The 19,847-nt window shown below is 43.6% G+C and overlaps 37 non-coding genes across 37 annotated transcripts; 18 read left to right on the plus strand and 19 right to left on the minus strand.

Moving 5' to 3' along the window:
- Positions 1-37: 37 nt before the first annotated feature.
- Trnay-gua (transfer RNA tyrosine (anticodon GUA)) lies at positions 38-126 on the plus strand. The gene is given in 2 exon segments: positions 38-74; positions 91-126. It is a non-coding gene; the product is annotated as a tRNA-Tyr (tRNA).
- A 358-nt stretch (positions 127-484) lies between these two features.
- Positions 485-556, minus strand: Trnaq-cug (transfer RNA glutamine (anticodon CUG)). Its single transcript has one exon. It is a non-coding gene; the product is annotated as a tRNA-Gln (tRNA).
- A 247-nt stretch (positions 557-803) lies between these two features.
- On the plus strand, positions 804-892 carry Trnay-gua (transfer RNA tyrosine (anticodon GUA)). The gene is given in 2 exon segments: positions 804-840; positions 857-892. It is a non-coding gene; the product is annotated as a tRNA-Tyr (tRNA).
- Positions 893-1,250: 358 nt separating this feature from the next.
- Trnaq-cug (transfer RNA glutamine (anticodon CUG)) lies at positions 1,251-1,322 on the minus strand. Its single transcript has one exon. It is a non-coding gene; the product is annotated as a tRNA-Gln (tRNA).
- Positions 1,323-1,569: 247 nt separating this feature from the next.
- Trnay-gua (transfer RNA tyrosine (anticodon GUA)) lies at positions 1,570-1,658 on the plus strand. Its single transcript is given in 2 exon segments — positions 1,570-1,606; positions 1,623-1,658. It is a non-coding gene; the product is annotated as a tRNA-Tyr (tRNA).
- Positions 1,659-2,016: 358 nt separating this feature from the next.
- Positions 2,017-2,088, minus strand: Trnaq-cug (transfer RNA glutamine (anticodon CUG)). The gene has a single exon. It is a non-coding gene; the product is annotated as a tRNA-Gln (tRNA).
- A 247-nt stretch (positions 2,089-2,335) lies between these two features.
- On the plus strand, positions 2,336-2,424 carry Trnay-gua (transfer RNA tyrosine (anticodon GUA)). The gene is given in 2 exon segments: positions 2,336-2,372; positions 2,389-2,424. It is a non-coding gene; the product is annotated as a tRNA-Tyr (tRNA).
- Positions 2,425-2,782: 358 nt separating this feature from the next.
- On the minus strand, positions 2,783-2,854 carry Trnaq-cug (transfer RNA glutamine (anticodon CUG)). The gene has a single exon. It is a non-coding gene; the product is annotated as a tRNA-Gln (tRNA).
- Positions 2,855-3,101: 247 nt separating this feature from the next.
- Positions 3,102-3,190, plus strand: Trnay-gua (transfer RNA tyrosine (anticodon GUA)). Its single transcript is given in 2 exon segments — positions 3,102-3,138; positions 3,155-3,190. It is a non-coding gene; the product is annotated as a tRNA-Tyr (tRNA).
- Positions 3,191-3,548: 358 nt separating this feature from the next.
- On the minus strand, positions 3,549-3,620 carry Trnaq-cug (transfer RNA glutamine (anticodon CUG)). The gene has a single exon. It is a non-coding gene; the product is annotated as a tRNA-Gln (tRNA).
- A 247-nt stretch (positions 3,621-3,867) lies between these two features.
- Positions 3,868-3,956, plus strand: Trnay-gua (transfer RNA tyrosine (anticodon GUA)). The gene is given in 2 exon segments: positions 3,868-3,904; positions 3,921-3,956. It is a non-coding gene; the product is annotated as a tRNA-Tyr (tRNA).
- Positions 3,957-4,314: 358 nt separating this feature from the next.
- Trnaq-cug (transfer RNA glutamine (anticodon CUG)) lies at positions 4,315-4,386 on the minus strand. Its single transcript has one exon. It is a non-coding gene; the product is annotated as a tRNA-Gln (tRNA).
- Positions 4,387-4,633: 247 nt separating this feature from the next.
- Positions 4,634-4,722, plus strand: Trnay-gua (transfer RNA tyrosine (anticodon GUA)). The gene is given in 2 exon segments: positions 4,634-4,670; positions 4,687-4,722. It is a non-coding gene; the product is annotated as a tRNA-Tyr (tRNA).
- Positions 4,723-5,080: 358 nt separating this feature from the next.
- Positions 5,081-5,152, minus strand: Trnaq-cug (transfer RNA glutamine (anticodon CUG)). Its single transcript has one exon. It is a non-coding gene; the product is annotated as a tRNA-Gln (tRNA).
- Positions 5,153-5,399: 247 nt separating this feature from the next.
- On the plus strand, positions 5,400-5,488 carry Trnay-gua (transfer RNA tyrosine (anticodon GUA)). The gene is given in 2 exon segments: positions 5,400-5,436; positions 5,453-5,488. It is a non-coding gene; the product is annotated as a tRNA-Tyr (tRNA).
- A 358-nt stretch (positions 5,489-5,846) lies between these two features.
- Positions 5,847-5,918, minus strand: Trnaq-cug (transfer RNA glutamine (anticodon CUG)). The gene has a single exon. It is a non-coding gene; the product is annotated as a tRNA-Gln (tRNA).
- A 247-nt stretch (positions 5,919-6,165) lies between these two features.
- On the plus strand, positions 6,166-6,254 carry Trnay-gua (transfer RNA tyrosine (anticodon GUA)). The gene is given in 2 exon segments: positions 6,166-6,202; positions 6,219-6,254. It is a non-coding gene; the product is annotated as a tRNA-Tyr (tRNA).
- A 358-nt stretch (positions 6,255-6,612) lies between these two features.
- Trnaq-cug (transfer RNA glutamine (anticodon CUG)) lies at positions 6,613-6,684 on the minus strand. The gene has a single exon. It is a non-coding gene; the product is annotated as a tRNA-Gln (tRNA).
- Positions 6,685-6,931: 247 nt separating this feature from the next.
- On the plus strand, positions 6,932-7,020 carry Trnay-gua (transfer RNA tyrosine (anticodon GUA)). The gene is given in 2 exon segments: positions 6,932-6,968; positions 6,985-7,020. It is a non-coding gene; the product is annotated as a tRNA-Tyr (tRNA).
- A 358-nt stretch (positions 7,021-7,378) lies between these two features.
- Trnaq-cug (transfer RNA glutamine (anticodon CUG)) lies at positions 7,379-7,450 on the minus strand. Its single transcript has one exon. It is a non-coding gene; the product is annotated as a tRNA-Gln (tRNA).
- Positions 7,451-7,697: 247 nt separating this feature from the next.
- Positions 7,698-7,786, plus strand: Trnay-gua (transfer RNA tyrosine (anticodon GUA)). The gene is given in 2 exon segments: positions 7,698-7,734; positions 7,751-7,786. It is a non-coding gene; the product is annotated as a tRNA-Tyr (tRNA).
- Positions 7,787-8,144: 358 nt separating this feature from the next.
- Positions 8,145-8,216, minus strand: Trnaq-cug (transfer RNA glutamine (anticodon CUG)). The gene has a single exon. It is a non-coding gene; the product is annotated as a tRNA-Gln (tRNA).
- Positions 8,217-8,463: 247 nt separating this feature from the next.
- Trnay-gua (transfer RNA tyrosine (anticodon GUA)) lies at positions 8,464-8,552 on the plus strand. Its single transcript is given in 2 exon segments — positions 8,464-8,500; positions 8,517-8,552. It is a non-coding gene; the product is annotated as a tRNA-Tyr (tRNA).
- A 358-nt stretch (positions 8,553-8,910) lies between these two features.
- On the minus strand, positions 8,911-8,982 carry Trnaq-cug (transfer RNA glutamine (anticodon CUG)). The gene has a single exon. It is a non-coding gene; the product is annotated as a tRNA-Gln (tRNA).
- A 247-nt stretch (positions 8,983-9,229) lies between these two features.
- Positions 9,230-9,318, plus strand: Trnay-gua (transfer RNA tyrosine (anticodon GUA)). The gene is given in 2 exon segments: positions 9,230-9,266; positions 9,283-9,318. It is a non-coding gene; the product is annotated as a tRNA-Tyr (tRNA).
- A 358-nt stretch (positions 9,319-9,676) lies between these two features.
- On the minus strand, positions 9,677-9,748 carry Trnaq-cug (transfer RNA glutamine (anticodon CUG)). Its single transcript has one exon. It is a non-coding gene; the product is annotated as a tRNA-Gln (tRNA).
- Positions 9,749-9,995: 247 nt separating this feature from the next.
- On the plus strand, positions 9,996-10,084 carry Trnay-gua (transfer RNA tyrosine (anticodon GUA)). The gene is given in 2 exon segments: positions 9,996-10,032; positions 10,049-10,084. It is a non-coding gene; the product is annotated as a tRNA-Tyr (tRNA).
- Positions 10,085-10,442: 358 nt separating this feature from the next.
- On the minus strand, positions 10,443-10,514 carry Trnaq-cug (transfer RNA glutamine (anticodon CUG)). The gene has a single exon. It is a non-coding gene; the product is annotated as a tRNA-Gln (tRNA).
- Positions 10,515-16,513: 5,999 nt separating this feature from the next.
- Trnaq-cug (transfer RNA glutamine (anticodon CUG)) lies at positions 16,514-16,585 on the minus strand. Its single transcript has one exon. It is a non-coding gene; the product is annotated as a tRNA-Gln (tRNA).
- A 247-nt stretch (positions 16,586-16,832) lies between these two features.
- Trnay-gua (transfer RNA tyrosine (anticodon GUA)) lies at positions 16,833-16,921 on the plus strand. The gene is given in 2 exon segments: positions 16,833-16,869; positions 16,886-16,921. It is a non-coding gene; the product is annotated as a tRNA-Tyr (tRNA).
- A 358-nt stretch (positions 16,922-17,279) lies between these two features.
- Positions 17,280-17,351, minus strand: Trnaq-cug (transfer RNA glutamine (anticodon CUG)). Its single transcript has one exon. It is a non-coding gene; the product is annotated as a tRNA-Gln (tRNA).
- Positions 17,352-17,598: 247 nt separating this feature from the next.
- On the plus strand, positions 17,599-17,687 carry Trnay-gua (transfer RNA tyrosine (anticodon GUA)). The gene is given in 2 exon segments: positions 17,599-17,635; positions 17,652-17,687. It is a non-coding gene; the product is annotated as a tRNA-Tyr (tRNA).
- Positions 17,688-18,045: 358 nt separating this feature from the next.
- On the minus strand, positions 18,046-18,117 carry Trnaq-cug (transfer RNA glutamine (anticodon CUG)). The gene has a single exon. It is a non-coding gene; the product is annotated as a tRNA-Gln (tRNA).
- Positions 18,118-18,364: 247 nt separating this feature from the next.
- Trnay-gua (transfer RNA tyrosine (anticodon GUA)) lies at positions 18,365-18,453 on the plus strand. Its single transcript is given in 2 exon segments — positions 18,365-18,401; positions 18,418-18,453. It is a non-coding gene; the product is annotated as a tRNA-Tyr (tRNA).
- A 358-nt stretch (positions 18,454-18,811) lies between these two features.
- Positions 18,812-18,883, minus strand: Trnaq-cug (transfer RNA glutamine (anticodon CUG)). The gene has a single exon. It is a non-coding gene; the product is annotated as a tRNA-Gln (tRNA).
- A 247-nt stretch (positions 18,884-19,130) lies between these two features.
- On the plus strand, positions 19,131-19,219 carry Trnay-gua (transfer RNA tyrosine (anticodon GUA)). The gene is given in 2 exon segments: positions 19,131-19,167; positions 19,184-19,219. It is a non-coding gene; the product is annotated as a tRNA-Tyr (tRNA).
- Positions 19,220-19,577: 358 nt separating this feature from the next.
- Positions 19,578-19,649, minus strand: Trnaq-cug (transfer RNA glutamine (anticodon CUG)). Its single transcript has one exon. It is a non-coding gene; the product is annotated as a tRNA-Gln (tRNA).
- Positions 19,650-19,847: the final 198 nt, after the last annotated feature.

The following is a 19,847-nucleotide window of genomic DNA, read 5'->3' on the forward strand; positions in this document are numbered from 1 at the left end:
CGTAAAGCAATGAGTAGGAATAAGAAAGCATACAGAGCCTCTGGTAGCTCAGTTGGTAGAGCGGTGGACTGTAGTGGAGGATTCACAGTTATCCATAGGTCGCTGGTTCAAATCCGGCCCAGAGGACTGTTTTTCTAATCTCATCAGCAAAGAGGCTCCAGAGAATGCCCACTGAGTCAGAACCTCCCTATGTTTTAAACCTATTTTAAAGGAAATTCATTTGCTCAGCTTGTAATAGCTAGTTGATAATCATGGGATTTTTAACCTTCGTGGGATAATGATATTTCTTCGAATTATCGTAAAATTGCTTGCTCTTACAGGTATTACTCGTTTAATGTTCTATATAGGTCACAAAGTCGCACCAATATTCGGCCGTTTTATAGACGCATCGTTTTTTACACAAACGTAGAAACTAACGCCGTGAGCCTATTGCTGCTACTTCCTCAGCGAGAAACTCTTATTACAGAAAATTTAGACTAAACGAAGGTTCCACCGAGATTCGAACTCGGATCGCTGGATTCAGAGTCCAGAGTGCTAACCGTTACACCATGGAACCAGACAGCAGGATAAGACTCGTAATACACTTAGCAGTCCTCTGACATACTTCAGACACTTCCTACTTGCATATTTTAACCTAATCGACACCATCGAGCATTATAAAACTTAATCTGGGCAATGTTTGCAGTTGCAGCCGATGATTGCATTTCCTGTGCGTCTATATGGCCGCGCTGAGTAGCAGTGTGTGAAGACGGCAGACAGGGACGGACGTAAAGCAATGAGTAGGAATAAGAAAGCATACAGAGCCTCTGGTAGCTCAGTTGGTAGAGCGGTGGACTGTAGTGGAGGATTCACAGTTATCCATAGGTCGCTGGTTCAAATCCGGCCCAGAGGACTGTTTTTCTAATCTCATCAGCAAAGAGGCTCCAGAGAATGCCCACTGAGTCAGAACCTCCCTATGTTTTAAACCTATTTTAAAGGAAATTCATTTGCTCAGCTTGTAATAGCTAGTTGATAATCATGGGATTTTTAACCTTCGTGGGATAATGATATTTCTTCGAATTATCGTAAAATTGCTTGCTCTTACAGGTATTACTCGTTTAATGTTCTATATAGGTCACAAAGTCGCACCAATATTCGGCCGTTTTATAGACGCATCGTTTTTTACACAAACGTAGAAACTAACGCCGTGAGCCTATTGCTGCTACTTCCTCAGCGAGAAACTCTTATTACAGAAAATTTAGACTAAACGAAGGTTCCACCAAGATTCGAACTCGGATCGCTGGATTCAGAGTCCAGAGTGCTAACCGTTACACCATGGAACCAGACAGCAGAATAAGACTCGTAATACACTTAGCAGTCCTCTGACATACTTCAGACACTTCCTACTTGCATATTTTAACCTAATCGACACCATCGAGCATTATAAAACTTAATCTGGGCAATGTTTGCAGTTGCAGCCGATGATTGCATTTCCTGTGCGTCTATATGGCCGCGCTGAGTAGCAGTGTGTGAAGACGGCAGACAGGGACGGACGTAAAGCAATGAGTAGGAATAAGAAAGTATACAGAGCCTCTGGTAGCTCAGTTGGCAGAGCGGTGGACTGTAGTGGAGGATTCACAGTTATCCATAGGTCGCTGGTTCAAATCCGGCCCAGAGGACTGTTTTTCTAATCTCATCAGCAAAGAGGCTCCAGAGAATGCCCACTGAGTCAGAACCTCCCTATGTTTTAAACCTATTTTAAAGGAAATTCATTTGCTCAGCTTGTAATAGCTAGTTGATAATCATGGGATTTTTAACCTTCGTGGGATAATGATATTTCTTCGAATTATCGTAAAATTGCTTGCTCTTACAGGTATTACTCGTTTAATGTTCTATATAGGTCACAAAGTCGCACCAATATTCGGCCGTTTTATAGACGCATCGTTTTTTACACAAACGTAGAAACTAACGCCGTGAGCCTATTGCTGCTACTTCCTCAGCGAGAAACTCTTATTACAGAAAATTTAGACTAAACGAAGGTTCCACCGAGATTCGAACTCGGATCGCTGGATTCAGAGTCCAGAGTGCTAACCGTTACACCATGGAACCAGACAGCAGGATAAGACTCGTAATACACTTAGCAGTCCTCTGACATACTTCAGACACTTCCTACTTGCATATTTTAACCTAATCGACACCATCGAGCATTATAAAACTTAATCTGGGCAATGTTTGCAGTTGCAGCCGATGATTGCATTTCCTGTGCGTCTATATGGCCGCGCTGAGTAGCAGTGTGTGAAGACGGCAGACAGGGACGGACGTAAAGCAATGAGTAGGAATAAGAAAGTATACAGAGCCTCTGGTAGCTCAGTTGGTATAGCGGTGGACTGTAGTGGAGGATTCACAGTTATCCATAGGTCGCTGGTTCAAATCCGGCCCAGAGGACTGTTTTTCTAATCTCATCAGCAAAGAGGCTCCAGAGAATGCCCACTGAGTCAGAACCTCCCTATGTTTTAAACCTATTTTAAAAGAAATTCATTTGCTCAGCTTGTAATAGCTAGTTGATAATCATGGGATTTTTAACCTTCGTGGGATAATGATATTTCTTCGAATTATCGTAAAATTGCTTGCTCTTACAGGTATTACTCGTTTAATGTTCTATATAGGTCACAAAGTCGCACCAATATTCGGCCGTTTTATAGACGCATCGTTTTTTACACAAACGTAGAAACTAACGCCGTGAGCCTATTGCTGCTACTTCCTCAGCGAGAAACTCTTATTACAGAAAATTTAGACTAAACGAAGGTTCCACCGAGATTCGAACTCGGATCGCTGGATTCAGAGTCCAGAGTGCTAACCGTTACACCATGGAACCAGACAGCAGGATAAGACTCGTAATACACTTAGCAGTCCTCTGACATACTTCAGACACTTCCTACTTGCATATTTTAACCTAATCGACACCATCGAGCATTATAAAACTTAATCTGGGCAATGTTTGCAGTTGCAGCCGATGATTGCATTTCCTGTGCGTCTATATGGCCGCGCTGAGTAGCAGTGTGTGAAGACGGCAGACAGGGACGGACGTAAAGCAATGAGTAGGAATAAGAAAGCATACAGAGCCTCTGGTAGCTCAGTTGGTAGAGCGGTGGACTGTAGTGGAGGATTCACAGTTATCCATAGGTCGCTGGTTCAAATCCGGCCCAGAGGACTGTTTTTCTAATCTCATCAGCAAAGAGGCTCCAGAGAATGCCCACTGAGTCAGAACCTCCCTATGTTTTAAACCTATTTTAAAGGAAATTCATTTGCTCAGCTTGTAATAGCTAGTTGATAATCATGGGATTTTTAACCTTCGTGGGATAATGATATTTCTTCGAATTATCGTAAAATTGCTTGCTCTTACAGGTATTACTCGTTTAATGTTCTATATAGGTCACAAAGTCGCACCAATATTCGGCCGTTTTATAGACGCATCGTTTTTTACACAAACGTAGAAACTAACGCCGTGAGCCTATTGCTGCTACTTCCTCAGCGAGAAACTCTTATTACAGAAAATTTAGACTAAACGAAGGTTCCACCAAGATTCGAACTCGGATCGCTGGATTCAGAGTCCAGAGTGCTAACCGTTACACCATGGAACCAGACAGCAGGATAAGACTCGTAATACACTTAGCAGTCCTCTGACATACTTCAGACACTTCCTACTTGCATATTTTAACCTAATCGACACCATCGAGCATTATAAAACTTAATCTGGGCAATGTTTGCAGTTGCAGCCGATGATTGCATTTCCTGTGCGTCTATATGGCCGCGCTGAGTAGCAGTGTGTGAAGACGGCAGACAGGGACGGACGTAAAGCAATGAGTAGGAATAAGAAAGCATACAGAGCCTCTGGTAGCTCAGTTGGTAGAGCGGTGGACTGTAGTGGAGGATTCACAGTTATCCATAGGTCGCTGGTTCAAATCCGGCCCAGAGGACTGTTTTTCTAATCTCATCAGCAAAGAGGCTCCAGAGAATGCCCACTGAGTCAGAACCTCCCTATGTTTTAAACCTATTTTAAAGGAAATTCATTTGCTCAGCTTGTAATAGCTAGTTGATAATCATGGGATTTTTAACCTTCGTGGGATAATGATATTTCTTCGAATTATCGTAAAATTGCTTGCTCTTACAGGTATTACTCGTTTAATGTTCTATATAGGTCACAAAGTCGCACCAATATACGGCCGTTTTATAGACGCATCGTTTTTTACACAAACGTAGAAACTAACGCCGTGAGCCTATTGCTGCTACTTCCTCAGCGAGAAACTCTTATTACAGAAAATTTAGACTAAACGAAGGTTCCACCGAGATTCGAACTCGAATCGCTGGATTCAGAGTCCAGAGTGCTAACCGTTACACCATGGAACCAGACAGCAGGATAAGACTCGTAATACACTTAGCAGTCCTCTGACATACTTCAGACACTTCCTACTTGCATATTTTAACCTAATCGACACCATCGAGCATTATAAAACTTAATCTGGGCAATGTTTGCAGTTGCAGCCGATGATTGCATTTCCTGTGCGTCTATATGGCCGCGCTGAGTAGCAGTGTGTGAAGACGGCAGACAGGGACGGACGTAAAGCAATGAGTAGGAATAAGAAAGTATACAGAGCCTCTGGTAGCTCAGTTGGTAGAGCGGTGGACTGTAGTGGAGGATTCACAGTTATCCATAGGTCGCTGGTTCAAATCCGGCCCAGAGGACTGTTTTTCTAATCTCATCAGCAAAGAGGCTCCAGAGAATGCCCACTGAGTCAGAACCTCCCTATGTTTTAAACCTATTTTAAAGGAAATTCATTTGCTCAGCTTGTAATAGCTAGTTGATAATCATGGGATTTTTAACCTTCGTGGGATAATGATATTTCTTCGAATTATCGTAAAATTGCTTGCTCTTACAGGTATTACTCGTTTAATGTTCTATATAGGTCACAAAGTCGCACCAATATTCGGCCGTTTTATAGACGCATCGTTTTTTACACAAACGTAGAAACTAACGCCGTGAGCCTATTGCTGCTACTTCCTCAGCGAGAAACTCTTATTACAGAAAATTTAGACTAAACGAAGGTTCCACCGAGATTCGAACTCGGATCGCTGGATTCAGAGTCCAGAGTGCTAACCGTTACACCATGGAACCAGACAGCAGGATAAGACTCGTAATACACTTAGCAGTCCTCTGACATACTTCAGACACTTCCTACTTGCATATTTTAACCTAATCGACACCATCGAGCATTATAAAACTTAATCTGGGCAATGTTTGCAGTTGCAGCCGATGATTGCATTTCCTGTGCGTCTATATGGCCGCGCTGAGTAGCAGTGTGTGAAGACGGCAGACAGGGACGGACGTAAAGCAATGAGTAGGAATAAGAAAGCATACAGAGCCTCTGGTAGCTCAGTTGGTAGAGCGGTGGACTGTAGTGGAGGATTCACAGTTATCCATAGGTCGCTGGTTCAAATCCGGCCCAGAGGACTGTTTTTCTAATCTCATCAGCAAAGAGGCTCCAGAGAATGCCCACTGAGTCAGAATCTCCCTATGTTTTAAACCTATTTTAAAGGAAATTCATTTGCTCAGCTTGTAATAGCTAGTTGATAATCATGGGATTTTTAACCTTCGTGGGATAATGATATTTCTTCGAATTATCGTAAAATTGCTTGCTCTTACAGGTATTACTCGTTTAATGTTCTATATAGGTCACAAAGTCGCACCAATATTCGGCCGTTTTATAGACGCATCGTTTTTTACACAAACGTAGAAACTAACGCCGTGAGCCTATTGCTGCTACTTCCTCAGCGAGAAACTCTTATTACAGAAAATTTAGACTAAACGAAGGTTCCACCAAGATTCGAACTCGGATCGCTGGATTCAGAGTCCAGAGTGCTAACCGTTACACCATGGAACCAGACAGCAGGATAAGACTCGTAATACACTTAGCAGTCCTCTGACATACTTCAGACACTTCCTACTTGCATATTTTAACCTAATCGACACCATCGAGCATTATAAAACTTAATCTGGGCAATGTTTGCAGTTGCAGCCGATGATTGCATTTCCTGTACGTCTATATGGCCGCGCTGAGTAGCAGTGTGAGAAGACGGCAGACAGGGACGGACGTAAAGCAATGAGTAGGAATAAGAAAGCATACAGAGCCTCTGGTAGCTCAGTTGGTAGAGCGGTGGACTGTAGTGGAGGATTCACAGTTATCCATAGGTCGCTGGTTCAAATCCGGCCCAGAGGACTGTTTTTCTAATCTCATCAGCAAATAGGCTCCAGAGAATGCCCACTGAGTCAGAACCTCCCTATGTTTTAAACCTATTTTAAAGGAAATTCATTTGCTCAGCTTGTAATAGCTAGTTGATAATCATGGGATTTTTAACCTTCGTGGGATAATGATATTTCTTCGAATTATCGTAAAATTGCTTGCTCTTACAGGTATTACTCGTTTAATGTTCTATATAGGTCACAAAGTCGCACCAATATTCGGCCGTTTTATAGACGCATCGTTTTTTACACAAACGTAGAAACTAACGCCGTGAGCCTATTGCTGCTACTTCCTCAGCGAGAAACTCTTATTACAGAAAATTTAGACTAAACGAAGGTTCCACCGAGATTCGAACTCGGATCGCTGGATTCAGAGTCCAGAGTGCTAACCGTTACACCATGGAACCAGACAGCAGGATAAGACTCGTAATACACTTAGCAGTCCTCTGACATACTTCAGACACTTCCTACTTGCATATTTTAACCTAATCGACACCATCGAGCATTATAAAACTTAATCTGGGCAATGTTTGCAGTTGCAGCCGATGATTGCATTTCCTGTGCGTCTATATGGCCGCGCTGAGTAGCAGTGTGTGAAGACGGCAGACAGGGACGGACGTAAAGCAATGAGTAGGAATAAGAAAGCATACAGAGCCTCTGGTAGCTCAGTTGGTAGAGCGGTGGACTGTAGTGGAGGATTCACAGTTATCCATAGGTCGCTGGTTGAAATCCGGCCCAGAGGACTGTTTTTCTAATCTCATCAGCAAAGAGGCTCCAGAGAATGCCCACTGAGTCAGAACCTCCCTATGTTTTAAACCTATTTTAAAGGAAATTCATTTGCTCAGCTTGTAATAGCTAGTTGATAATCATGGGATTTTTAACCTTCGTGGGATAATGATATTTCTTCGAATTATCGTAAAATTGCTTGCTCTTACAGGTATTACTCGTTTAATGTTCTATATAGGTCACAAAGTCGCACCAATATTCGGCCGTTTTATAGACGCATCGTTTTTTACACAAACGTAGAAACTAACGCCGTGAGCCTATTGCTGCTACTTCCTCAGCGAGAAACTCTTATTACAGAAAATTTAGACTAAACGAAGGTTCCACCAAGATTCGAACTCGGATCGCTGGATTCAGAGTCCAGAGTGCTAACCGTTACACCATGGAACCAGACAGCAGGATAAGACTCGTAATACACTTAGCAGTCCTCTGACATACTTCAGACACTTCCTACTTGCATATTTTAACCTAATCGACACCATCGAGCATTATAAAACTTAATCTGGGCAATGTTTGCAGTTGCAGCCGATGATTGCATTTCCTGTGCGTCTATATGGCCGCGCTGAGTAGCAGTGTGTGAAGACGGCAGACAGGGACGGACGTAAAGCAATGAGTAGGAATAAGAAAGCATACAGAGCCTCTGGTAGCTCAGTTGGTAGAGCGGTGGACTGTAGTGGAGGATTCACAGTTATCCATAGGTCGCTGGTTCAAATCCGGCCCAGAGGACTGTTTTTCTAATCTCATCAGCAAAGAGGCTCCAGAGAATGCCCACTGAGTCAGAACCTCCCTATGTTTTAAACCTATTTTAAAGGAAATTCATTTGCTCAGCTTGTAATAGCTAGTTGATAATCATGGGATTTTTAACCTTCGTGGGATAATGATATTTCTTCGAATTATCGTAAAATTGCTTGCTCTTACAGGTATTACTCGTTTAATGTTCTATATAGGTCACAAAGTCGCACCAATATTCGGCCGTTTTATAGACGCATCGTTTTTTACACAAACGTAGAAACTAACGCCGTGAGCCTATTGCTGCTACTTCCTCAGCGAGAAACTCTTATTACAGAAAATTTAGACTAAACGAAGGTTCCACCAAGATTCGAACTCGGATCGCTGGATTCAGAGTCCAGAGTGCTAACCGTTACACCATGGAACCAGACAGCAGGATAAGACTCGTAATACACTTAGCAGTCCTCTGACATACTTCAGACACTTCCTACTTGCATATTTTAACCTAATCGACACCATCGAGCATTATAAAACTTAATCTGGGCAATGTTTGCAGTTGCAGCCGATGATTGCATTTCCTGTACGTCTATATGGCCGCGCTGAGTAGCAGTGTGTGAAGACGGCAGACAGGGACGGACGTAAAGCAATGAGTAGGAATAAGAAAGCATACAGAGCCTCTGGTAGCTCAGTTGGTAGAGCGGTGGACTGTAGTGGAGGATTCACAGTTATCCATAGGTCGCTGGTTCAAATCCGGCCCAGAGGACTGTTTTTCTAATCTCATCAGCAAAGAGGCTCCAGAGAATGCCCACTGAGTCAGAACCTCCCTATGTTTTAAACCTATTTTAAAGGAAATTCATTTGCTCAGCTTGTAATAGCTAGTTGATAATCATGGGATTTTTAACCTTCGTGGGATAATGATATGTCTTCGAATTATCGTAAAATTGCTTGCTCTTACAGGTATTACTCGTTTAATGTTCTATATAGGTCACAAAGTCGCACCAATATTCGGCCGTTTTATAGACGCATCGTTTTTTACACAAACGTAGAAACTAACGCCGTGAGCCTATTGCTGCTACTTCCTCAGCGAGAAACTCTTATTACAGAAAATTTAGACTAAACGAAGGTTCCACCGAGATTCGAACTCGGATCGCTGGATTCAGAGTCCAGAGTGCTAACCGTTACACCATGGAACCAGACAGCAGGATAAGACTCGTAATACACTTAGCAGTCCTCTGACATACTTCAGACACTTCCTACTTGCATATTTTAACCTAATCGACACCATCGAGCATTATAAAACTTAATCTGGGCAATGTTTGCAGTTGCAGCCGATGATTGCATTTCCTGTGCGTCTATATGGCCGCGCTGAGTAGCAGTGTGTGAAGACGGCAGACAGGGACGGACGTAAAGCAATGAGTAGGAATAAGAAAGCATACAGAGCCTCTGGTAGCTCAGTTGGTAGAGCGGTGGACTGTAGTGGAGGATTCACAGTTATCCATAGGTCGCTGGTTCAAATCCGGCCCAGAGGACTGTTTTTCTAATCTCATCAGCAAAGAGGCTCCAGAGAATGCCCACTGAGTCAGAACCTCCCTATGTTTTAAACCTATTTTAAAGGAAATTCATTTGCTCAGCTTGTAATAGCTAGTTGATAATCATGGGATTTTTAACCTTCGTGGGATAATGATATTTCTTCGAATTATCGTAAAATTGCTTGCTCTTACAGGTATTACTCGTTTAATGTTCTATATAGGTCACAAAGTCGCACCAATATTCGGCCGTTTTATAGACGCATCGTTTTTTACACAAACGTAGAAACTAACACCGTGAGCCTATAGCTGCTACTTCCTCAGCGAGAAACTCTTATTACAGAAAATTTAGACTAAACGAAGGTTCCACCAAGATTCGAACTCGGATCGCTGGATTCAGAGTCCAGAGTGCTAACCGTTACACCATGGAACCAGACAGCAGGATAAGACTCGTAATACACTTAGCAGTCCTCTGACATACTTCAGACACTTCCTACTTGCATATTTTAACCTAATCGACACCATCGAGCATTATAAAACTTAATCTGGGCAATGTTTGCAGTTGCAGCCGATGATTGCATTTCCTGTGCGTCTATATGGCCGCGCTGAGTAGCAGTGTGTGAAGACGGCAGACAGGGACGGACGTAAAGCAATGAGTAGGAATAAGAAAGAATACAGAGCCTCTGGTAGCTCAGTTGGTAGAGCGGTGGACTGTAGTGGAGGATTCACAGTTATCCATAGGTCGCTGGTTCAAATCCGGCCCAGAGGACTGTTTTTCTAATCTCATCAGCAAAGAGGCTCCAGAGAATGCCCACTGAGTCAGAACCTCCCTATGTTTTAAACCTATTTTAAAGGAAATTCATTTGCTCAGCTTGTAATAGCTAGTTGATAATCATGGGATTTTTAACCTTCGTGGGATAATGATATTTCTTCGAATTATCGTAAAATTGCTTGCTCTTACAGGTATTACTCGTTTAATGTTCTATATAGGTCACAAAGTCGCACCAATATTCGGCCGTTTTATAGACGCATCGTTTTTTACACAAACGTAGAAACTAACGCCGTGAGCCTATTGCTGCTACTTCCTCAGCGAGAAACTCTTATTACAGAAAATTTAGACTAAACGAAGGTTCCACCGAGATTCGAACTCGGATCGCTGGATTCAGAGTCCAGAGTGCTAACCGTTACACCATGGAACCAGACAGCAGGATAAGACTCGTAATACACTTAGCAGTCCTCTGACATACTTCAGACACTTCCTACTTGCATATTTTAACCTAATCGACACCATCGAGCATTATAAAACTTAATCTGGGCAATGTTTGCAGTTGCAGCCGATGATTGCATATCCTGTACGTCTATATGGCCGCGCTGAGTAGCAGTGTGTGAAGACGGCAGACAGGGACGGACGTAAAGCAATGAGTAGGAATAAGAAAGCATACAGAGCCTCTGGTAGCTCAGTTGGTAGTCTGCCTGCGGCAGCGGTGGTGAGCGGACCTCCAGGGCCAGCGCGCTGCGGCAGGAAGTGTTTACGTCAGGCGGTGAGTCGCGTGCTTACAGCGTCTGCTTATTAGTATTCGTTCCGTTCTGTAGGATCTGATATGGAATTATGAATCCGACTAACAGGAAAGATACCTTGAAGTTTACCTTTGATAGGAACTTTTCGAATCCAAATTCGTTTGAAGTTGAAGCATGGTTAGAGGAAACAGCTAAGATTACTTTTGATGACATTGTAGGGATAAATTTCTCTATCGTGACTAGTGTTGTTTATGTGAAATTAACGTCCTCTGAACTGTGTGATAGAATTGTAGAGTCCAGTGGAGGTGTACTGAAGTTTAAACATAGCGATGGTACCGTCAGTGACGTCAGCATTACGCATGCTGGACTGGGCATCCGGACGGCACGTATTTTCGAACTCCCGTTTGAAATAACAGCCGCGCAAATAAATTCTGCATTGACACCTTACGGGAGGGTCATTAACAATTTTGCGGAGCGTTGGTCCAAAGCCCACAAATTTCCGGTGCTTAACGGCGTCAGGCAGGTTAAGATCGATATACAGAAGCACATACCTTCATATATTTACGTAGGTGGACATCGCGGAATTGTCATATATGATGGGCAGCCAAAAACGTGTGCCGGCTGTGGTGCGCCCGGCCACGTGCGCTCTGAATGTATACAAAGACGGGTGACGCAGATACCTGTCGGTGAAGCCGCTAGCCCCCCTGTGACGACGGCACTGCCACTGACATACGCTGTCGCGGCTTCTGGTCTTCCACCCGCGACCCCGCCTGTAGATGCCCCTCGTTTGAATGATGTTTTGGCCGATAACGTCAAAGAACCGAGTGCTGACGCGGCACCGCCGCTACCACACTCAGAGATGGAGGTAACGACGGATGACTCCCCAGTGGTTGATGCCACTGGTACTGAGGATGAAGCAGACGCTGTGTTCCCGGCGGATCAACCCCAGAGTCAACAGTCCACTTCGGATGTTGATGATACTGCGAACCCTAACAGGAAGCCTTCCAAAAAGAAGCGGAGACTTGCACATCAAGGAGCCAATCAGCTCGCCCCACAGCTTCGCGACAAAGCGAAACGAATAAGCAGCCAAATGTGTCAGAACACTTCTGAACCCTCTGAAGTTGGTCTCCCTGCGTCTGGTCGAATGGACATTGATCCTGTAGTGTCTCCCCCTGTGAATCCACGACGGGTGGAAGATAGTGATACCTCGAGTAGAGTCGTTTTGCCGGATACCCACGCTCAAGGAAACGCAGGATCGCTTTTGTCAGAGGCCACTCTCACTGGGAATTGGGCACAGGAAATGGAAGTATTGGATGCGAGCAATGATGCGGCTGTCATGCGGACCATTGAGACGGAATCTTCGGCACCCCCCACAGAGCAGCATACACCAACCGTACCGGGAACTACAGGAACTCCGACTGACGCGCTTGGCCTCAATTTCGTTAGCCATCCTTCTAAGACTGTTTAATTAATAGTATGTGCCTTCTCCCATGAACGAGCCCCAAGCCTATAAAATTGCCACGTTAAACATCAATAAGATACAGTCGTACTGGCGGCTCCGTAATTTACAAGATTTTGTATACGCAGCGGATATCGATATTCTGTTACTTCAAGAAGTCGCTGCGATTGAACTTGACCGAATAACTGGTTATACTACTCTCTCCAATTCCGGGAGCGGTGCGAATTTAGGGACAGCGATTCTGTTAAAAGAAGGGATTGTAGCGACCGACGCAGAAAAACTGCCTGATCATAGAGGGATCGCTGTCACTTTCCATCGGACACGCATAATCAATGTTTACGCCCCGTCCGGCAGTAGCAATAGGCGTGCTAGGGCTGAGTTCTTCACAAGCGCCATAGTCCCACTTTTTAGGGGAACCTACGATCGTATAATTTTTGCGGGTGACTTCAATTGTGTCTTAAGTCCAAAAGACCAGACGCCTAATTTTAACAAATCTGGAGAACTAGAACGTATCGTCCAAGAAATGAACCTCATTGACACATGGGAGCATACGCACGGAGCGGCACCTGGGTTCACTCATGTCACGAACCACTCTGCAAGCCGGCTAGACAGAATCTATGTATCGGCGTGTATGAAGACTCAAGTCCTCCAATCCGAAGTTTGGCCCACAATTTTTTCCGATCATGCCGCATATATTTGTACTGTTAACATGGTCAAGCAAGGCACATTTCGCGGCAGAGGTTTCTGGAAACTTAACAATGCTCTCCTTAACGATGTTGACTGTCACCGTGTCTTTAACGAAACATGGGAGGCATGTGAACGACGGGTTGCACAGTATGCCTCCGTTACTGAATGGTGGATAACACATGCCAAACCAACTTTATCAAAAATGTTTAAACGCTACGCTCGGGACAAATCCTGGTGGCAACGGCAAACGTCTGAGTTTTATTTTACTTGTCTCAGGGAGCTTTACCAGTCCGATGTGACTGTACCTGAAAATTTTATGCAGATTAAAAAAATTAAGGCAAAATTATTAAAACTTCAGCGGCAGCAGGCAGAAGGCTTTCAAATAAGGTCCAGGCCCCAGAATGTGATAGACGACGAAATGACATCCATGTTTCACGTCATTCGTGAAAATAAGAGGGGGCGGCGGAGATTAATAACTCGTCTTCAGTTGAGTGAAGGCGTTGCGCTCACGCGGCAACAAGACATACGGAACGCACTTCACAATCACTTGGCAGGTCTCCTGACAACGACACATACCGACGATGGAACTCACGATGAATTACTCAATAACTTGCAAAGGACTTTGGGTGCTGCTGAAGTCGAAACTCTCATGCGAGAAATTGATGAAGACGAATTGGATTCTGCGCTATCACGAAGTCCGAAAAATAAATCGCCGGGACCCGACGGTCTCACTGCCGAATTTTATCTTACTTTCTGCGACAAATTAAAGCCCAAGTTGTTGAGTATGTTTAATGAAATTTTACGGCCAGATTTTAATGTTCCTCAGGCTCTCGTGGAAGGCATCGTGGTTTTAATCCCTAAACGCCCAATGTGCAGTTCTGTTGACGATTTTCGGCCGCTTACTTTACTGAACAGTGACTACAAAATTTTAGCACGTATTATTTCTAATAGATTGAAAATGTTGATGAATACTGTCATTGGTCAGTACCAGACCAGTGTAGGTGTCGGTAGGACGATCTTCCAAAATTTGTCTCAATACAGGGACGTTATAGCCATTGCAGATGCGTGTAAGATACGGTGTGCGCTAGTTTCCCTTGACTTTTCAAAGGCATTCGACAGAGTAAACCATCAGTTTCTCATCCGGACGATGCATGCCATGGGATTTCCACTACGTTTTATCAATCTTATACATGAGCTCCTTCGTAAAGGAGTAACTCGACTCATGGTGAATGGCCAGCTGAGCGCATCAATTAATATTACTAATTCAGTGCGACAGGGATGCCCTATGTCGATGGCCTTGTTTGCCATTGCCATTGAGCCTTTGCTTGTCACCTTGACACAGCGTCTACAAGGATTAACCATCCACGGCATTAAGATTGTTTGTACTGCATATGCGGATGACGTCGGATTTTTGGTCATGGACGAAGGTGAAGTCGAGGAAGCCCTTCAGATCGTCAAAAACTACGAACTTGTTGCGGGTGCGAAGGTGAATGCCAGGAAATCTGGCATTATGAACATAGGACGCGGCATCTCGCTGCACCATCACGGTCAGTTGCAACTAATTTCTAAAATGAAATGCCTTGGTATTGAGTACAGGAGCAACATACAGCACACAATTGCGGTGAACTATAGGAATCTCCTGGCAAGTATGCGTGCTTGCATGCAGACCCACTACCTAAGAAGCCTTGATGAACTGCAGAAAGTCACCTTCGCTAATGTCTACCTCACCTCAAAGATTAACTACGTTGCACAAGTACTGCCCATGCCACAGGAGACAGCGAAGCGTATGATGTCCGCTCTAGGCCATTTTGTCACACGTGGACACATTTTTAAAGTCAAGTACGATACGCTCACTCTCTCCACGACCGATGGAGGCTTAAATTTAACAGATGTTCGTTCCAAGTCACGAGCTTTGTACGTATGCACCACCTACAAACGGTGGAGGTCGTTACCGAACAGTCTAACGGCTCACTTGTTAACCGAAATAGCGCCGGCCTGCCTGCAGCCTCCTGTCTCTGTTCAACATATTCCGCCTGCGCTGACTCACTTTAAGAGCTTTTTCATTGAGTTCAGTTACGTACGGTCAACTCTCCCAGAAAATGAGCTTTCCGTGGTGAAGTTAGTTTATAATAAACTACTGGCAACCAAGAACAGGAACAACATCGAACACAAATACCCCAATCATCGCTGGCCAGTGATATGGAAAAACATACATAGCCGTGATTTACCAACGTCAGTGAAAGCCTCTTGGTACAGGGTCGTGAACCGTAAAATAAGTACCAATTCACGACTTCATGCTCTACATTTGGCTGACTCACCTTTGTGCCTAACGTGCAACTTGCCTGATACTGATGAACATCGTTTTCTATGCACCACTGTCCAAGCAGTTTGGCCATGCATTCGCCGAAAACTGGCTACGATTATGAGGACTTCCCAGCTTTGTATTAAACCTGAAGATTTCCTGTATCCGGATTCAGTGCCGTACCCGAACACCAAACGGAACTCTGTCAATTGGTTGAAGGGTCATTATGTTCATTATTTACAGACGCAAGAACCCAAGACTGAGGCGGCGTTCTGTCTTCACCTGGCATTACAGTTTCACATACTTTCACAGACGAGACATTACAGGAAACGATATGCGAATTTTTTAGAAGTCGTTCTTCGATGAAAGAAGTATTTTTTTCTTTCCTTCATTCTACATTGCTTTGTTTTTTCTCTTTTCTTCTTCAAATGTAACAGTGACGTATACTGAACAGTGTTACGACAAGGACTATTTTATTTTCTTCTGTTTTTCTAGCGGACCAGAGTTCCTTTTTCATTTTCTATTAAAAAAAAAAAAAAAAATATATATATATATATTCTACTTTGTCACCATTGCGGGACTATGCAATAGGTTTAGAAGTATCTTTGGTTTGGAAATCGGAATAGTTCAGAAGAATAAGTACTTCAGAAATCATGGCAGATGAAGCCGACGCCGACGAAGGCGATTTATGGCGAGCGCAAGGCGGGGCTGAAGGGGAGGAAGGAGGCCCTAAAAAGAGAAAAAAAAAAAAATAGAAAAAATAAAAAAAAAAAAAAAAAAAAAAAAAAAAAAAAAAAAAGTTGGTAGAGCGGTGGACTGTAGTGGAGGATTCACAGTTATCCATAGGTCGCTGGTTCAAATCCGGCCCAGAGGACTGTTTTTCTAATCTCATCAGCAAAGAGGCTCCAGAGAATGCCCACTGAGTCAGAACCTCCCTATGTTTTAAACCTATTTTAAAGGAAATTCATTTGCTCAGCTTGTAATAGCTAGTTGATAATCATGGGATTTTTAACCTTCGTGGGATAATGATATTTCTTCGAATTATCGTAAAATTGCTTGCTCTTACAGGTATTACTCGTTTAATGTTCTATATAGGTCACAAAGTCGCACCAATATTCGGCCGTTTTATAGACGCATCGTTTTTTACACAAACGTAGAAACTAACGCCGTGAGCCTATTGCTGCTACTTCCTCAGCGAGAAACTCTTATTACAGAAAATTTAGACTAAACGAAGGTTCCACCGAGATTCGAACTCGGATCGCTGGATTCAGAGTCCAGAGTGCTAACCGTTACACCATGGAACCAGACAGCAGGACAAGACTCGTAATACACTTAGCAGGCCTCTGACATACTTCAGACACTTCCTACTTGCATATTTTAACCTAATCGACACCATCGAGCATTATAAAACTTAATCTGGGCAATGTTTGCAGTTGCAGCCGATGATTGCATTTCCTGTACGTCTATATGGCCGCGCTGAGTAGCAGTGTGTGAAGACGGCAGACAGGGACGGACGTAAAGCAATGAGTAGGAATAAGAAAGCATACAGAGCCTCTGGTAGCTCAGTTGGTAGAGCGGTGGACTGTAGTGGAGGATTCATAGTTATCCATAGGTCGCTGGTTCAAATCCGGCCCAGAGGACTGTTTTTCTAATCTCATCAGCAAAGAGGCTCCAGAGAATGCCCACTGAGTCAGAACCTCCCTATGTTTTAAACCTATTTTAAAGGAAATTCATTTGCTCAGCTTGTAATAGCTAGTTGATAATCATGGGATTTTTAACCTTCGTGGGATAATGATATTTCTTCGAATTATCGTAAAATTGCTTGCTCTTACAGGTATTACTCGTTTAATGTTCTATATAGGTCACAAAGTCGCACCAATATTCGGCCGTTTTATAGACGCATCGTTTTTTACACAAACGTAGAAACTAACGCCGTGAGCCTATTGCTGCTACTTCCTCAGCGAGAAACTCTTATTACAGAAAATTTAGACTAAACGAAGGTTCCACCGAGATTCGAACTCGGATCGCTGGATTCAGAGTCCAGAGTGCTAACCGTTACACCATGGAACCAGACAGCAGGATAAGACTCGTAATACACTTAGCAGTCCTCTGACATACTTCAGACACTTCCTACTTGCATATTTTAACCTAATCGACACCATCGAGCATTATAAAACTTAATCTGGGCAATGTTTGCAGTTGCAGCCGATGATTGCATTTCCTGTGCGTCTATATGGCCGCGCTGAGTAGCAGTGTGTGAAGACGGCAGACAGGGACGGACGTAAAGCAATGAGTAGGAATAAGAAAGCATACAGAGCCTCTGGTAGCTCAGTTGGTAGAGCGGTGGACTGTAGTGGAGGATTCACAGTTATCCATAGGTCGCTGGTTCAAATCCGGCCCAGAGGACTGTTTTTCTAATCTCATCAGCAAAGAGGCTCCAGAGAATGCCCACTGAGTCAGAACCTCCCTATGTTTTAAACCTATTTTAAAGGAAATTCATTTGCTCAGCTTGTAATAGCTAGTTGATAATCATGGGATTTTTAACCTTCGTGGGATAATGATATTTCTTCGAATTATCGTAAAATTGCTTGCTCTTACAGGTATTACTCGTTTAATGTTCTATATAGGTCACAAAGTCGCACCAATATTCGGCCGTTTTATAGACGCATCGTTTTTTACACAAACGTAGAAACTAACGCCGTGAGCCTATTGCTGCTACTTCCTCAGCGAGAAACTCTTATTACAGAAAATTTAGACTAAACGAAGGTTCCACCGAGATTCGAACTCGGATCGCTGGATTCAGAGTCCAGAGTGCTAACCGTTACACCATGGAACCAGACAGCAGGATAAGACTCGTAATACACTTAGCAGTCCTCTGACATACTTCAGACACTTCCTACTTGCATATTTTAACCTAATCGACACCATCGAGCATTATAAAACTTAATCTGGGCAATGTTTGCAGTTGCAGCCGATGATTGCATTTCCTGTGCGTCTATATGGCCGCGCTGAGTAGCAGTGTGTGAAGACGGCAGACAGGGACGGACGTAAAGCAATGAGTAGGAATAAGAAAGCATACAGAGCCTCTGGTAGCTCAGTTGGTAGAGCGGTGGACTGTAGTGGAGGATTCACAGTTATCCATAGGTCGCTGGTTCAAATCCGGCCCAGAGGACTGTTTTTCTAATCTCATCAGCAAAGAGGCTCCAGAGAATGCCCACTGAGTCAGAACCTCCCTATGTTTTAAACCTATTTTAAAGGAAATTCATTTGCTCAGCTTGTAATAGCTAGTTGATAATCATGGGATTTTTAACCTTCGTGGGATAATGATATTTCTTCGAATTATCGTAAAATTGCTTGCTCTTACAGGTATTACTCGTTTAATGTTCTATATAGGTCACAAAGTCGCACCAATATTCGGCCGTTTTATAGACGCATCGTTTTTTACACAAACGTAGAAACTAACGCCGTGAGCCTATTGCTGCTACTTCCTCAGCGAGAAACTCTTATTACAGAAAATTTAGACTAAACGAAGGTTCCACCGAGATTCGAACTCGGATCGCTGGATTCAGAGTCCAGAGTGCTAACCGTTACACCATGGAACCAGACAGCAGGATAAGACTCGTAATACACTTAGCAGTCCTCTGACATACTTCAGACACTTCCTACTTGCATATTTTAACCTAATCGACACCATCGAGCATTATAAAACTTAATCTGGGCAATGTTTGCAGTTGCAGCCGATGATTGCATTTCCTGTGCGTCTATATGGCCGCGCTGAGTAGCAGTGTGTGAAGACGGCAGACAGGGACGGACGTAAAGCAATGAGTAGGAATAAGAAAGCATACAGAGCCTCTGGTAGCTCAGTTGGTAGAGCGGTGGACTGTAGTGGAGGATTCACAGTTATCCATAGGTCGCTGGTTCAAATCCGGCCCAGAGGACTGTTTTTCTAATCTCATCAGCAAAGAGGCTCCAGAGAATGCCCACTGAGTCAGAACCTCCCTATGTTTTAAACCTATTTTAAAGGAAATTCATTTGCTCAGCTTGTAATAGCTAGTTGATAATCATGGGATTTTTAACCTTCGTGGGATAATGATATTTCTTCGAATTATCGTAAAATTGCTTGCTCTTACAGGTATTACTCGTTTAATGTTCTATATAGGTCACAAAGTCGCACCAATATTCGGCCGTTTTATAGACGCATCGTTTTTTACACAAACGTAGAAACTAACGCCGTGAGCCTATTGCTGCTACTTCCTCAGCGAGAAACTCTTATTACAGAAAATTTAGACTAAACGAAGGTTCCACCGAGATTCGAACTCGGATCGCTGGATTCAGAGTCCAGAGTGCTAACCGTTACACCATGGAACCAGACAGCAGGATAAGACTCGTAATACACTTAGCAGTCCTCTGACATACTTCAGACACTTCCTACTTGCATATTTTAACCTAATCGACACCATCGAGCATTATAAAACTTAATCTGGGCAATGTTTGCAGTTGCAGCCGATGATTGCATTTCCTGTGCGTCTATATGGCCGCGCTGAGTAGCAGTGTGTGAAGACGGCA

The sequence above is a fragment of the Schistocerca gregaria genome, chromosome 2, assembly GCF_023897955.1.
Source record: "Schistocerca gregaria isolate iqSchGreg1 chromosome 2, iqSchGreg1.2, whole genome shotgun sequence".
NCBI classification, from domain to species: Eukaryota; Metazoa; Arthropoda; class Insecta; order Orthoptera; family Acrididae; genus Schistocerca; species Schistocerca gregaria.